Source organism: Lygodium microphyllum, chromosome 5 (assembly GCF_053477565.2).
Source record: "Lygodium microphyllum isolate KBCC chromosome 5, Lygodium_microphyllum_v1.1.10, whole genome shotgun sequence".
NCBI lineage: Eukaryota > Viridiplantae > Streptophyta > Polypodiopsida > Schizaeales > Lygodiaceae > Lygodium > Lygodium microphyllum.
In genome coordinates, this window is record NC_141139.1 from 98,344 (window position 1) to 113,536 (window position 15,193).

The window sequence follows — 15,193 nt, forward strand, 5'->3', positions numbered from 1 at the left end:
TTCACCCTTTAATCATTTGTCCCTAGTTCATTTGCCCCTAGATCCTTTGTACAAGTTCATTCACATTTAGATCCTTTGCACCTAAATCATTCACCCTTAAATCCTTTGCCCTTAGATCATTTGCCCTAGATCCTTCACCCTTGGATCATTCATCCTTAGATCATTCACACCTAGGATCATTATTTGCCCTTAGATCATTCACAGCCTAGATCATTTGCACCTAGGTCATTTGCACCTTAGAGATTTTGCATCTTAAGATCATTTACACCTAGATCATTTGAATTTAGATCATTTGCATCTACATCATTCACACCTAGGTTACAAAGGTCATTTGCCCTTACATCATTTGCTTGTAGATCATTCTCCCTTACATTATTTGCACCTAGGTCATTTTCCCTTAGACCATTTGTACAAAGTTCGTTTGCACCTTGATCATTCACCTCTAACTCATTCACGCAAAGTTTCTTCACACGAGTGTGTGTGAGGAGCGAGCTTTCGAGCGAGTTTTTTTGGGCAACTCCCAAATTTTATTCCACTTAGTTCAGTTGTTCCACTTTATTCTTAATATCCTTTTCCTTTAAGACAACCTTCTAATAGCACCACTACCACCACCAATCCCACCACCACCACCTTCATCTCCTCCTCAATACCACTACCAACGTACATTCTCTCTCTGTCTCTCTCTCTCTCATACATACCTCTGCAAACATATACATTCCTCTCTCTCTCTCTCTCTCTCGTTATTTCATAGCTGTGCTTAGGCCTCAATACATCTTTACATTTCTGCTGATGAGTTGTATTTGTCTCTACCATAGCAATAATTTATTTTTAGGATCCTCCACCTTTATGTCCCTATGTAGCAACACTCTAATGTGCACACACATAAATGAAACCATATGCAAATTGACACATTTCCCCGCCCTCCCTCCCTCCCTCTCTCTCTCTCTCTTTCTCTCTCTCCATTTCTCTCTCTCTCTCTCCCTCCCCCCTCACACACACACACACACACATTTATTTCTCACTTCATCTCTTTTGGACGTTGATTGCACGTAAACATCACGCAGTTATACATGTTCATTTCCCTCTCTCTCTCATTGCACGTAAAAATCACGCAATTATACATGTTCATTTTCCTGTCTCTCTCATTGCATGTAAAAATCACGCAGTTATACATGTTCATTTCCCTCTCTCTCTCATTGCATGTAAACATCGCATAGTTATACATGTTTCTTTCACTCTCTCTCTCTCTCTCTCTCTCATCCTCATTGCTCTTTTTGTACACATAAATGTAACCAAACATCAATGAATACATCACTCTCTTCTCTCTCCCTCTCCCTCTCCCTCTCTCTTTCTCTCTCTCTCTCTCTCTCTCATGCACACATACACATATTTATTTCTCACTTCATCTCTTCTGGATGTTGATTATAGATATTCATATCCTCTCTCTCTCTCTCTCATTTCTCTAATTCATGCACACAAATAAGACCACATATCAACAAATGCAACTCTCTCTCTCTCTCTCTCTCTCTCTCTCTCTCTCTCTCTCTCTCTCTCTCTCTCTCTCTCTCTCTCTCTCTCTCTCTCTCTCTCTCTCTCTCTCTCTCTCTCTCTCTCTCTCTCTCTCTCTCTCTCTCTCTCTCTCTCTCTCTCTCTCTCTCTCTCTCTCTCTCTCTCTCGTCATAAAAGCTTCACAATCATGCATTGCACGAATATAGTATACAAGGACTTAAATTAGATGGTAATAAAAAATGCCTTCAACTTATAGAAATCAATCCACCTTCATTGCAGGAGGTTGAAAAGGATGTTTTATGATAAAACTCTGCACACTACCTTGAAACCTAGCCAGCTCTTCCAAATAAGGAAGCATATGTTCCAAAAGGATATCATCCATGGGATTTCCCTCAAAGGAAGATGCGCATATAAATGAACCAGGTGCATTATTCCACATATTCTCTGCACTATCATCCACAAATAGTGTGTTTGCCAGATGTGTAGTGTTGCATCGCATGCCAATTCATACCAAGCACCATCAAAGTACACAATGAAAAGAGAGAGAGAGAGAGAGAGAGAGAGAGAGAGAGAGAGAGAGAGAGAGAGAGAGAGAGACACACAGAGAGAGAGAGAGGAGAGCAAAATACAGATATATAGGAAGAGGAAAAGAGAGCACAGAGAGAGAGAGAGAGAGAGTGTGTGTGTGGGGGGGGGGGGGGGGGAGAGAGAGAGAGAGAAACACACCTGGAAGTTGTTCTCCCACGACCTTTCAACAAGAATAGCAAGAGTTTGGGGGCGAGGGGGGATTAGAAAAACTTTCATGCCAAAAAGGGGGTTGCTGACAACCTCCTTTTGGGCTTGGAAAAATCTCATAGACCTCGCCTCATGTAAATTTTTTCCCTGCCAAAAAGGAGGTAGCCAACGACCCCCTTTTTTGCACGAAAACTTTTCAAAGACCTTCTAGAAAAATTTCCTCTCCAAAAAGGGGGTTGTCGGCTACCTCCTTTTTGGCATGGAAAAATTTTACATGAGGCGAGGTCTACGAGATTTTTCCAAGCCCAAAAGGGAGATAGAGGCGAGGTCTACAAGATTTTTCGAAGCCCAAAAAGTGAGGTAGCCGGCCGGCAACCCCCTTGGAAAAATCTTGTAGACCTTGCCTCATGTAAAATTTTTCCATGCCAAAATGGAGGTAGCTGGCTACCCCCTTTTTGGCGGGGAAATTTTTCAAAGACCCCCTTCTAGAAAAATTTCCCCGCCACAAAAAGGGGGTAGCTAGCTACCTCCTTTTTTACATGAGAAAATACTTATTGTTAGGATTCATTGTTATTAATTACTCTTATTATTAATTTTTTATTAACTAGTATTAATATTACTAATTATAAACTACTATTAAATAATTATTAATTATAAATAATTAACTAATTACAAGTAATTTATAATTATAAATAATTAACTAATAACTAATTATCAATAGCTAATTATTATTATTAATTAATAGTTATTTATTATTATTATTTACTAATTATAAGTAATGATTATCTATTAATTAATAAGTTAATAATTAATTGGTAGCTAACTATTTAATTAGTGACTAATGTAGAATTAATAACTAATTAATAACTAATATATTAATATGATCAATACCAATTAATAACTAATGTTAATACCAATTAATATTAACTAATTAACTAATAACTAATTATTAATAGATGATTATTATTAACAGTTAATAGTTATTTATTACTATTATCTAATAAGTATGACTTACTTAATAACTAATGTTAATACTAATGTAGGTTGAGAGGATACTGTCGGTCGCATCCTCACATTTGCTTTCTATTTTGTAACCAACTAATTAACTAATTAGTAACTAATGTAGAATTAATGACTAATTAATTGATAAATAATCAATTAATAAGTAAATAATTAATTGATAACTAACTAATTAATTAGTAACTAATGTAGAATTAATAACTAATTATTAATCTTATGAATAACTAATGTTAATACTGATTAATATTAACTAATTAATAACTAATGTATTAATATGATTAATACTAATTAATAACTAATGTTAATACCAATAACTAATTAGTAACTAATTAACTAATAACTAATATTAATACCAATGTAGGTCGGGAGGACGTTGTCGACAGCGTCCTCACGGTCGCTTTGTATTTTGTAACCAACTAATTAATTAATTAGATACTAATTAGTAACTAATGTAGGATTGATAACTAATAATTTAATAACTAATCAATTAATAAGTTAATAATTCACTGGTAACTAACTAATTAAATAGTAACTAATGTAGAATTAATAACTAATATATTAATATTATTAATATCAATTAATAACTAATATTAATATATTTTTGTAGCCATCTAATTAATTAATTAAAAAATAATTAGTAACTAATAAAGGACTAATAACTAATTAATTAATAACTAATCAATTAATAAGTTAACAATTAATTGGTAACTAATGTAGAATTAATAAACTAATGTTAATACTAATTAATATTAACTGATTATTATTAACAATTAATAGTTATTTATTATTATTATTTACTAAGTATGACTAACTTAATAACTGATTAATAACTAATATTAATATCAATGTAGGTCGAGAGGACGTTGTCGACAGCGTCCTCACGATTGCTTTCTATTTTGTAACCAACTAATTAATTAATTAGTAACTAATGTAGGATTAATAACTAATCAATTAATAAGTTAATAATTAATTGGTAATTAACTAATTAATTACTAACTAATGTATAATTAATAACTAATTAATATTAACTAATTATTAATATTATTAATAACTAATATTAATACCAATTAATATTAATATTAACTATTTAATAACTAATATTAATACTAATTAATATTAACCAATTAACTAATAGCTAATTATTATTAACCGTCAATATTTATTTATTATTATTGTTTACTAAGTATGACTAACTTAATAACTAACGTTAATACCAATGTAGATCTGGAGGACACTATCGGTAGTGTCCTCATGGCCGCTTTCTATTTTGTAACCAACTAATTAATTAATTAGTAACTAATGTGGGATTAATGACTAATTAATTAATAACCTATCAATCAAAAAGTAAATATATAATTGGTAACTAACTAATTAATTAGTAACTAATGTACAAGTAGTTACTAATTATTAGTATTATTAAACACTAATGTTAATACCAATTAATATTAACTAATAACTAATTATTAATAGTTAATTATTATTATCAATTAATAGTTATTTATTATTATTATTTACTAAGTATGATTAACTTAATAACTAATGTTACTACCAATGTAGGCCAAGAGGACATTGTCGACAGCATCCTCACTGTCGCTTTCTATTTTGTAACCAACTAATTGATTAATTAGTAACTAATGTAGGATTAATAACTAATCAATTAATAAGTTTATAATTAATTGGTAACTAACTAATTAATTAGTAACTAATGTAGAATTAATAACTAATTAATATTAAATAAATTTTAATATTATTAATAACTAATGTTAATAACAATTAATATTAACTACTTAATAACTAATATTAGTACCAATTAATGTTAACTAATTAACTAATAACTAATTTTTAATAACTAATTATTATTAATAGCCAATAGTTATTTATTATTATTATTTACTAAGTATGACTAACTTAATAACTAATGTTATTACCAATGTAGATCAGGAAGACACTGCCGAAGCGTCCTCATGGCCGCTTTCTATTTTGTAACCAATTAATTAATTAATTAGTAACTAATGTAGGATTAATAACTAATTAATTAATAACTAATCAACTAATAAGTTAATAGTTAATTGGTAACTAACTTATTAACTAATAAACTAATGTGGGATTAATAACTAATTATTAATAACTAATATATTAATATGATTAATACCAATTAATAATGAATGTTAATACAAATTAGTATAACTAATTATTAATAGCTAAATATTATTAATAATTACTAGTTATTTATTATTATTATTATTTACTATTTACTAAGTATGACTAACTTAATAGCTAATGTTAATACCAATGTAGGTTCGGAGGATGCTGTCGGCAACATCCTCACGGTCGCTTTCTATTTTGTAACCAACTAATTAGTTAATTAAAAACTAATTAGTAAGTAATGTAGGATTAATAACCAATTAATTTATAACTAATCAATTAATAAGTTAATAATTAATTGGTAACTAACTAATTAATTAGTAACTAATGTATATTTAATAACTAATTAATATTAACTAATCAATAACTAATGTTAATACCAATTAATATTAACTAATTATCAATAGCTAATTATTATTGATAGTTAGTAGCTATTTATTATTATTATTTACTAAGTATGACTAACTTAATAACTAATTAATAACTAATGTTAATACCAATGTAGGTTGGGAGCTGAACGTTGCCTACAGCATCCTTACGATCGCTTTCTATTTTGTAACCAACTAATTGATTAATTAGTAACTAATGTAGCATTCATAACTAATCAATTAATAAGTTAATAATTAATTGATAACTAACTAACCTAGAATTAATAAATAATTAATATTAACTAATTATTAATATTATTAATAACTAATGTTAATACCAATTCATATTAACTAATTAATAACTAATATATTAATATTATTAATACTAATTAAAAACTAATGTTAATATCAATGTAGATCAGGAGGACGCTGCCGACAGCGTCCTCATGGCCACTTTCTATTTTGTAACCAACTAATTAATTAATTAGTAACTAATGTAGGATTAATGACTAATTAATTAATAACCTATCATTCAATAAGTTAATACTTAATTGATAACTAACTAATTAATTAGTAACTAATTATTAATATTATTAAAAACTAATATTAATACCAATTAATATTAACTAATAACTAATTATTAATAGCTAATTATTATTAATAGTTAATAGTTATATATTATTATTATTTGCTAAGTATGACTAACTTAATAACTAATGTGACTACCAATGTAGGTGAAGAGGATGCTGCCAGCAGCATCCTCACGGCCACTTTCTATTTTGTAACCAACTTTTTAATTAATTAGTCACTAATGTAGGATTAATAACTAATTAGTTAATAACTAGTCAGTTAAAAAGTTAATACTTAATTGGCAACTAACTAATTAACTAGTAACTAATGTAGAATTAATAACTAATTATTAATCTTATTAATAACTAATGTTAATACTACTTAATATTAACTAATTAATAACTAATAGATTAATATGATTAATACCAATTGATAACTAATGTTAATACGAATTAATATTAACTAATTAACTAATGACTAATTATTATTAACGATTAATAGTTATTTATTATTATTATGTACTAAGTATGACTAACTTAATAACTAATGTTAATATGAATGTAGGTCGGGAGGACGCTATCGACAGTGTCCTCTCACGGTCGCTTTCTATTTTGTATAGAACTAATTAATTAATTAGTAACTAATGTAGGATTAATAACTAATTAATTAATAACTAATCAATCAATAAGTTAATAATTAATCGAAAACTAATTAATCAATTAGTAACTAATGTATAATTAATAACTAATTAATATTAACTAATTATTAATATTATTAATAATTGATGTTAATACCAATTAATATTAACTAATTAAGTAATAATTAATTACTAATAGCTAATTATTATTAACAGTTAATAGTTATTTTTTATTATTATTTACTAAGTATGACAACCTTAATAACTAATTAATAACTAATGTTAATAGCAATGTAGGTCGAGCGACAACGTCCTTACGATTGCTTTCTATTTTATAGCCAACTAATTACCTAATTATATATTAGTAACTAATAATATTATTAATAATATTATAAATTAATAATATTAGTAATAATAGTAAAATTAATAATAATAGATAGTGATTAGTAATTAGTATAATAATTATAATATTACTTATAATTAGTAATAATAATACTTACAATTAGACAGTATAATAGAATTAAAAATCATAAACATTATACACGATTATAAATAATCATAAATAAAAATAATAATTAAATAAAATAAATAATTATACATAGTATAAATAATTTTCAGTGATATTAATAAATAATAAATAGTATTTATAAGTATTAAATTATTTTACTAAATTGTAACTAGTAATATAATACAAATATAATGAATAAAATAAACTATTTATAATTATTTATAGACTATTGTATTACTAAATGTAACTAGTAATATAATTAATAATTAATAAATAGTATCTATAAGCCATTGAGAGAGAGAGAGAGAGAGAGAGAGAGAGGGGGGGGGGGGGGGGGAATTGTTGTGTGTGTGTTTGCTAGCACTTTTGCATGATATAAACATGGGAATTGTATGGGTAGAGAGATATAGGAAAGATAGAGGGAGATAGATAAAGAGGAGAAGACGGTAATTCTATTATGTGCATACGTGCGATGTGTGCATGGGGGATTTTTTTTAAAAAAGAGGAGAAGAAAAATATTGGGGTGGGACACACAGAGAGAGAGAGAGAGAGAGAGAGAGAGAGAGAGAGAGAGAGAGAGAGAGAGAGAGAGAGAGAGAGAGAGAGAGAGAGAGAGAGAGAGAGAGAGAGAGACAGAGGATGGAGCTAGAGGGGATGGTATTGGTGGCAGAGATAGAGAGGAGGTGGTGGTGGTGGTTGACAAAAGTGCAAGTGGATAGGGTTGCAAGGGTGGAAGAACTGTACTATCTGGAATAAAAATTGGGAGGTTGCCAAGAAAAACTTGCCTAAGAGCTCGCTCAAAAAACTCGCCTCTTGCCACTAAGTCATTTGTACTTAGATTATTCACACTAGATCCTTTGCCCTCACTTTACTCTCCCTTGCACACACTTATTTCTAAATACATCCTTGCTCGCACTCACACCTAACTCACATAGCACCACCTTCACACGCACCCCACTTCCATACACAATCGTCCACGTCATCCATACACACTCTCACTTGCACACACATATCTCACCCTAAACCACGCTTACCCTCACATGTTCACATGCAACCATCCACTTGTTGGCATACACCGCTACACTTTCATACCCTATCCTACTTGTGCACTACCCACTTGGTGCACATGCATTCACATTGGCGCACTTACACATTTACTCATTATATAGGCCCATTTGCACAAACCCTAGGCCTAGGGCACATACACTCCAATCCCCTAGGTTTAGACCCACATACATTAGGCACACTTGATTCCACCTTGGATTAGTCCTACTAGCCATATGTCACTTATGGTCAATATGTCCTTAGACCTAACCCTAGGCACCACATTATGAGCTTCAAAAATTAGGAACTAACTCAATTACCACCTAAGAAACAGACACTAGACTGACTCCATCTAGGCATAAGATCCACTAGAAGTCAAAGGGGAGGGGGGATCATCCAAGCTACCACCAATTCCAATTATTGCAAGAGCCAACAAGAGAGGAATAGCCAATTAAGCTTCCAAGAGCACTAAGCTGATTTCACATCATTCCATGTAATATCCGAAGAGTGCACCCAGACCCAAGATTGAGGAAAGAAGCTAAGAATTGAGTTGACTATTTTCATTCAAACCAACTTTGAGTGAATACTGTTGCAAGTTGAGAAGATGCTATCAGTATCTGTAATCCTATAGTATCTACATGCAGGCTTCTCTACATGATCTTCTAGTGAGGGTGATCACTCGCCACCTCCCAGGCAACCCCCATACAAGCCTCATCCTTCCCCTCGACTCTCCCTTCTCCCTCTCTATCCACTACCCTTTGCCTCACTGGATGCATGTGCTTCCACAAATGCATGTACGTTGGTTGGCACTTGTGCTTCAGCCGGTGCATATGCAGGTGTTGCACGTAGAGTAACTGCAATTAGGGTTTGGACGTTTGGTGTTTGGGAAGCAGTGCCAAGCAAAGATGTCAGAGACATTCCAGACATGACGCTGTACACCTCCTCTGCTGTGGAAGAGCGGCGAAGGTGTCTAGTCATCTCTTCATGAAGTCTTCGTTACTAGAAAAACCTCTGAAAAATGAATGGACTTCTCTGTCAAATTGCGCAAGTGTATCATTCATACATTCCAAATCTAGGTCATTGCTAAATGAACCAGGATGCGACATCTACAAACAAAATACAAGAATAAGACAAATATGCTAAACTACAATATTGTATAACCATAAATATTTCTCGTCTGAAAACGTGTCTACATTTCAAGTTACACGCTCCTCTAGATGCACATGTCTGTATAATTTCAAAAATCAAAGCTTGTGTTTTTTGTGTGAGACTTGGCGCGTGTATACTTGTGTCTGAGGTACAGAATAGACGTGCTCTCAGATACACTATGTCCATGAAAAAAAAAAATCTAAAATTAAAAAAATAACAGAGTGCATGTACAGATGCATGTATCTGCATTCTAGAGGCTTTCATAGACACGCTCACATACGCTTAGAGGTGCGTCTATAAGTACGCCTAGACTACACTCTAGACGTGCTCATAGACGCGGTAGGTCAGACAGTTAGGCGACTGACGATCTCCATGATTTTCTTGTGTAGGAGCTTCAAATCCATAGAAAGAAAGATCCTTATACAGAAAGAGAGAGAGAGAGGTAGGGCGAGAGAGAGAGAGAGAAAGAGAGAGAGAGAGGGAGAGAGAAAGAGAGAGAGAGAGAGAGGACTCACCTTGGGTCTTTGGTGTGGACGGGTGGTGGCTCTGCTTCCTTTTCCTTCTTCCTCTACTTGGTGAGTTGCTCTCCCTTGGTGCTTGCTGCTTGTTGTCTCCTCTCCTTGCCTCTTGTTCCTCTTGTTCTCCTCTCTTTTGTTCTCTCCTTCTTCCTCTCTTTGGCTTTCTTCTCTTTAGCTATCTTCTTTCTCTTCTTGTCTCTTTGAAGTGAAAGAAGAGGTGAGTCATGAGGAGGTGAGTTATGAAGAGACTAGTGAAGGTAGACTGCATGTCGATTGAATTCGAGTTCCAGAACACACAAAAAACGTAAGAAAGGTGCAGTTTGAAAAGAAATATGCTATCTTGCTTGTATCTTTTGAATTTTGACATTTGCGTCTGGTTGTGCGTTTATATTAGTGTCTAATTACTATAGACGTGCATATAGATACGCGTATAGATGCTCATATAGACACGCGCTTTATGCACTTGCGTTTTTATCATAAGTTTTTATGGTAAGTTTTTATGTATTTATGATAAGTTTTATGTATTTAAAATTGAATATCTTAGAAGAATTAATACTCCTTGAATTTTTTAAGTATACATATTAATAACAAATTTGATGCTGTCATGAATTAGGTTTAATCATGTTCTCGTCCGTCACTTAGTGTGGTGCATGCTGAGTCAATCAGCACATCCTCAAGTGAGAATGTCCTCAAGTGAGGATGAACCATTACGTCTTCACAATCGAGATGCATGGCTACGACTAAGAATTAAATGCATGTGTGATCGTTGTCAAGGGCGTATTTTTCGAGCACGTCGAGTTGCAATGTCACATCTCAACGTGTATGGAGAATGGGACCGAGAAAAATCACTGGTATTCATTGTTTTTAACGTAAAGATTGCTAGTCTATGTTTGAAATATATATCAATGTACATGCAACTCCCTTTTGTGGTTGAGTAGGATGCAGTGCCACATCCTCAGATGCTCCCTCCTGGGCGTCGAGAGGCTGCAAAACATTGACGTGAGGAGGCAAAGTATTCAAGAAGAGTGGAGATTGACGACCATGATAGTAGCCCTCATGAAATGCCCCATCAAGTTGTGGGGGATGAGATTTTAGACAACATGGTACATGATTTATTTTTGCAACCGGTTTGGGGAGAAGATCACTCAACGAAGCTAGATGACCCACTATACGTAATGTCATCTACTCCATTGTATGAAGGTTATTCGTACTCCGTTCTTCGTGTGTCCCTCTAGATACTTAATTTGCAAACAATTTATGGATGGAGTAATATCACTTTGAATACATTATTGAAGTAGGTATCAATTTAGTTTGGTTTATAAATTGTAATATTAATTGTTCTATTTTGAAATCAGGCACAAATATATGTTGGTGGTTTTTAACTCACTTTTAAAAATATATGTAGGTTATTATCACAAATGCTTTTAAAAGGAAACAAATTGCCAAATAAGAGAGACCAAGCAAGACATTACTTGACATCTCTGGGAGGCCTTGATTATGTCAAGATCCATGCATGTGTCAATGATTGTGTCTTATTTCATGGGATTTATGAGTTCACACAAGAGTGCCCTCTTTATGGTGAATCAAGATACGAAATGGAGATGAAGTCAATGGATGTGACTGGTAAGGTTTTGCAACATTTTTCGATTATTCCACATATTCAACTTATGTTCAAGTGTAAATCTAGTGGAAAGCTCATGTCATGGCATGCTAGTCATCGTTTAAGTGATGGAAAATGAGGATCCCTGTAGATACACCGGCCAGGCAATTAAAAAGGGACATGTAATGTTGTCCCTTCTGATTCCTAGAAAGCACAAGGTAAAAAAAAGGGTATTCACTTAGAGCCTTTGATCGAAGAGCTAAAAATGTTATGGGAAGGTATTGAGTGTAAGATACAAGCGCATCTGCATCCTCTAGAGATTTCACTTTGAAGGCCATATTGTTATGGACCATGCATGACTTTCCAGGATATGGAGAGTGTTCATGTACATGTGTATAACTCTATATTCGAAATTTAAGACTTGAATCAATTGCATGCTATTAATTCACTTGTTTATTCAAGTTTAACCACATCAGGATATCATGCATGTCCTACTTGTAGTCCCTCTCTAGTTTTCTATAGGCCGGCATGTTTAAAGAAGGTTATCTATGAGAATCATCATCGATTTCTTTCTATTGACCATCCCAAATATGTTCCCCTACTAATGGAATGATTTCACAATCTCTAACCATTCGAGATTGGAAGGAGACATGGATCAATGCCGACAACCACCCTCCACTCGGCATGAGTTGGTAAGAAGTATATTTCTCTCGATTGACTGTAAAGTATTTAGCATGATGAATTGTTTACATAATATATTGTTTGTTTGTTAGGTTCTCTATATTTTTTTGTCTTCCATATTGGACTGGACTCAAGATCAATCACCTATTGGACCCCATGCACATATTCAAAAATGTTGTATCTACATTATGGGATCACTTAATAGGGGCTCATGATTCAATCAATGTGAGGGAGGATTTACGTCACATTGGTTGCATGAGACAAGCTTGGCCACACATCGGACCAAGAGGAAAGATTGAGCTACCCCATGCACCTTGGATGTTATCAAAGAACGAGGAAAAAATAGTGAAGGAATAGATATATAGCTTTTGAACACCCATAGGATGTATGAGATATCTCAAGGGAGCCTTCATAAAGAAAAAGAAAAGAGGTGTGGATCAACTATCTGGTTTAAAGTCTCACGATTTTCACAAAATGATTCAAGTAAGGGTATCTCTAGCCTTGAATATAGTAATTAGTGGAATAACTATGTGTAAACTTTGGGGTATAATAATTTTTTCCTCAACTAATCGACTGATCTATAAATATTATTTACATTTAGTTTGTACTTCCTACTAGCATATCCCATTGTGTATCCAAAGATATACATGATATCAATTTACAAGATGGGAGAGCTTGTGAGGTGTGTATACATTGTAATTTTTCATTATATATTGCATACATCATGTAGTACACCTCTTTGAATTTCTATACAAAACTAAACAATTCTCAAATACATCCTGATAGATATGTGAGCTCGAAGGAAATTGATCCAAACACATTGCAAGATGCTCAAGTATTATTTGTTGAGGTGGTTTGTTTAGTGGAGGAAATTTTTCCTCGCTCCATTTTGACTACTCAATTACATTTCCTCGTACATTTGATTGATGAGATCGCACTTTATAGGGCAGTTCATGCAAGGTGGATGTTTTTTCTTGAGCACTTTATAAAAACCTTAAAAGATTTTGTGAGGCAAAAAGCACGGCCTGAGGGAAGCATGGCTGAGGGTTGGTTAGTGCAATCATCCCTAGTTCATATCTTTGAATATCTTGCTGAAGTGGACCCCTCTCAATGGCAACTATGAAAAGACGATGAAGACTCGAGGATGATCTCCATAATACCTCAAGGAAAAGGAGCAAAGTGCTAGTGAAAGAAGAACTTCGTAAGTTAAATAGTTTTTGTGTGCTCAATAGTGATGTAATGAGCAAATTTGTGACACTATATAAGGAAGTAAGGGCAAAAAGACAAAGCGAAAGACAAGCATTTTGTGCCAGACATGGACGTAATGTTGGGGGTAAAGGCGCCTTTGCCTAGCCACCCGTGTATTACTACACTGACAGTACCCACCACTACACACTGCAAGTGGCGGACGCCTGTCACAGTCAATTATTCTTTATTCTTTTAGTGATAGTTTGAATAAAAGAAGGCCCCGCCACACATTGTGGTTGTTGGAGTTCCCATTTCTTATCTCTCACTTTCTTGCTCTTGCTCTCCTGCCATAGCTCTTACGTGCAAGCTTCGATCATTCTCACCTTTCAACTGGTATCAAAGCAGGTCCTTCGGGAGTTCTTCCCGGCCTTCCTCGGCATCTACACGAGGTATGAGAGCTTGCTTCTCACTCAGTTCTCAACCATTATTTGACATGAACAATAGGGTTTCATGAAGAGGCAACCATAGCTTCCATCATTGAAGCTTGTTCTCTTCACCTCTTGCTTGGACTTGTCCTAGGCTTGTGTAGGCCTATTGTAGGCCTTCATTGGGCTCTTGCTTATTCCTTACCCACCTTGATTTGGCCCCTTAAGTACAGTAGCATGCTTACGTTTTATTTACGCATGTTTGCAAAAATGGCTCAAAAATCATCTTTTTGTCATATCTCGGGCATTCGAAACCCGTTTCAGGCAAGGTAAGAGTCTAAGTTGGGGTTTTGGCATGCTCTAGACGTGATGGTAATATCGAATTTGCCAAATTTTGATGACAAAATATTCTGCACTAGATTTCAGGTCTGAGACAACATGTATTTGTATGCCTATGGCTTATATGATGCTTCTACTGATGTCTATTGATACTGGAACACTTGTGGATGTTATGTCCCTTATATGAGACACATTTGGAGCTGATTTAGCTAAGCCATTGATTATTTTGAATAGTCCTAGATATGGCCAAAACAGGGTAGCACTTATCTCTTAAAGTCTATGCTTATCAGGATTGATCACTGATGCATATTGATGCCCGAATGATGTCTACATATATGGAGATGCTATGTTAATGGATTGCCATAATTTTGGTACTAATTTGAGGCCTGAAATACTCAGTCTGGAGTAGTGAATGTTTGTTGTAAACAATTGGATTGAAGCTATTCTACTCATGTATGCTTATGTCTATGCTATTCGGGTCATGTCTTGGAGATCTACATTGATGTATTGACCATCGGGGATTGGAAAAGAGTTCGACATTGCTTTTTAATCATTGGTCGATCTTGAGCTCTACTTTTCATAGCATTTGGATATTTATCTTAGATGTATCTTGGCACTTATCGATCTATGCTTGACCGCTTTGGACATGCACTTATGGTCATGTCACCTACCTATGTAAGTTACATTGTTTGAGCTTGGATGCTATTGGAGCTTTACTTGGGCTTGACATTCGATTGTTTGGAGCATATTTTAGAGA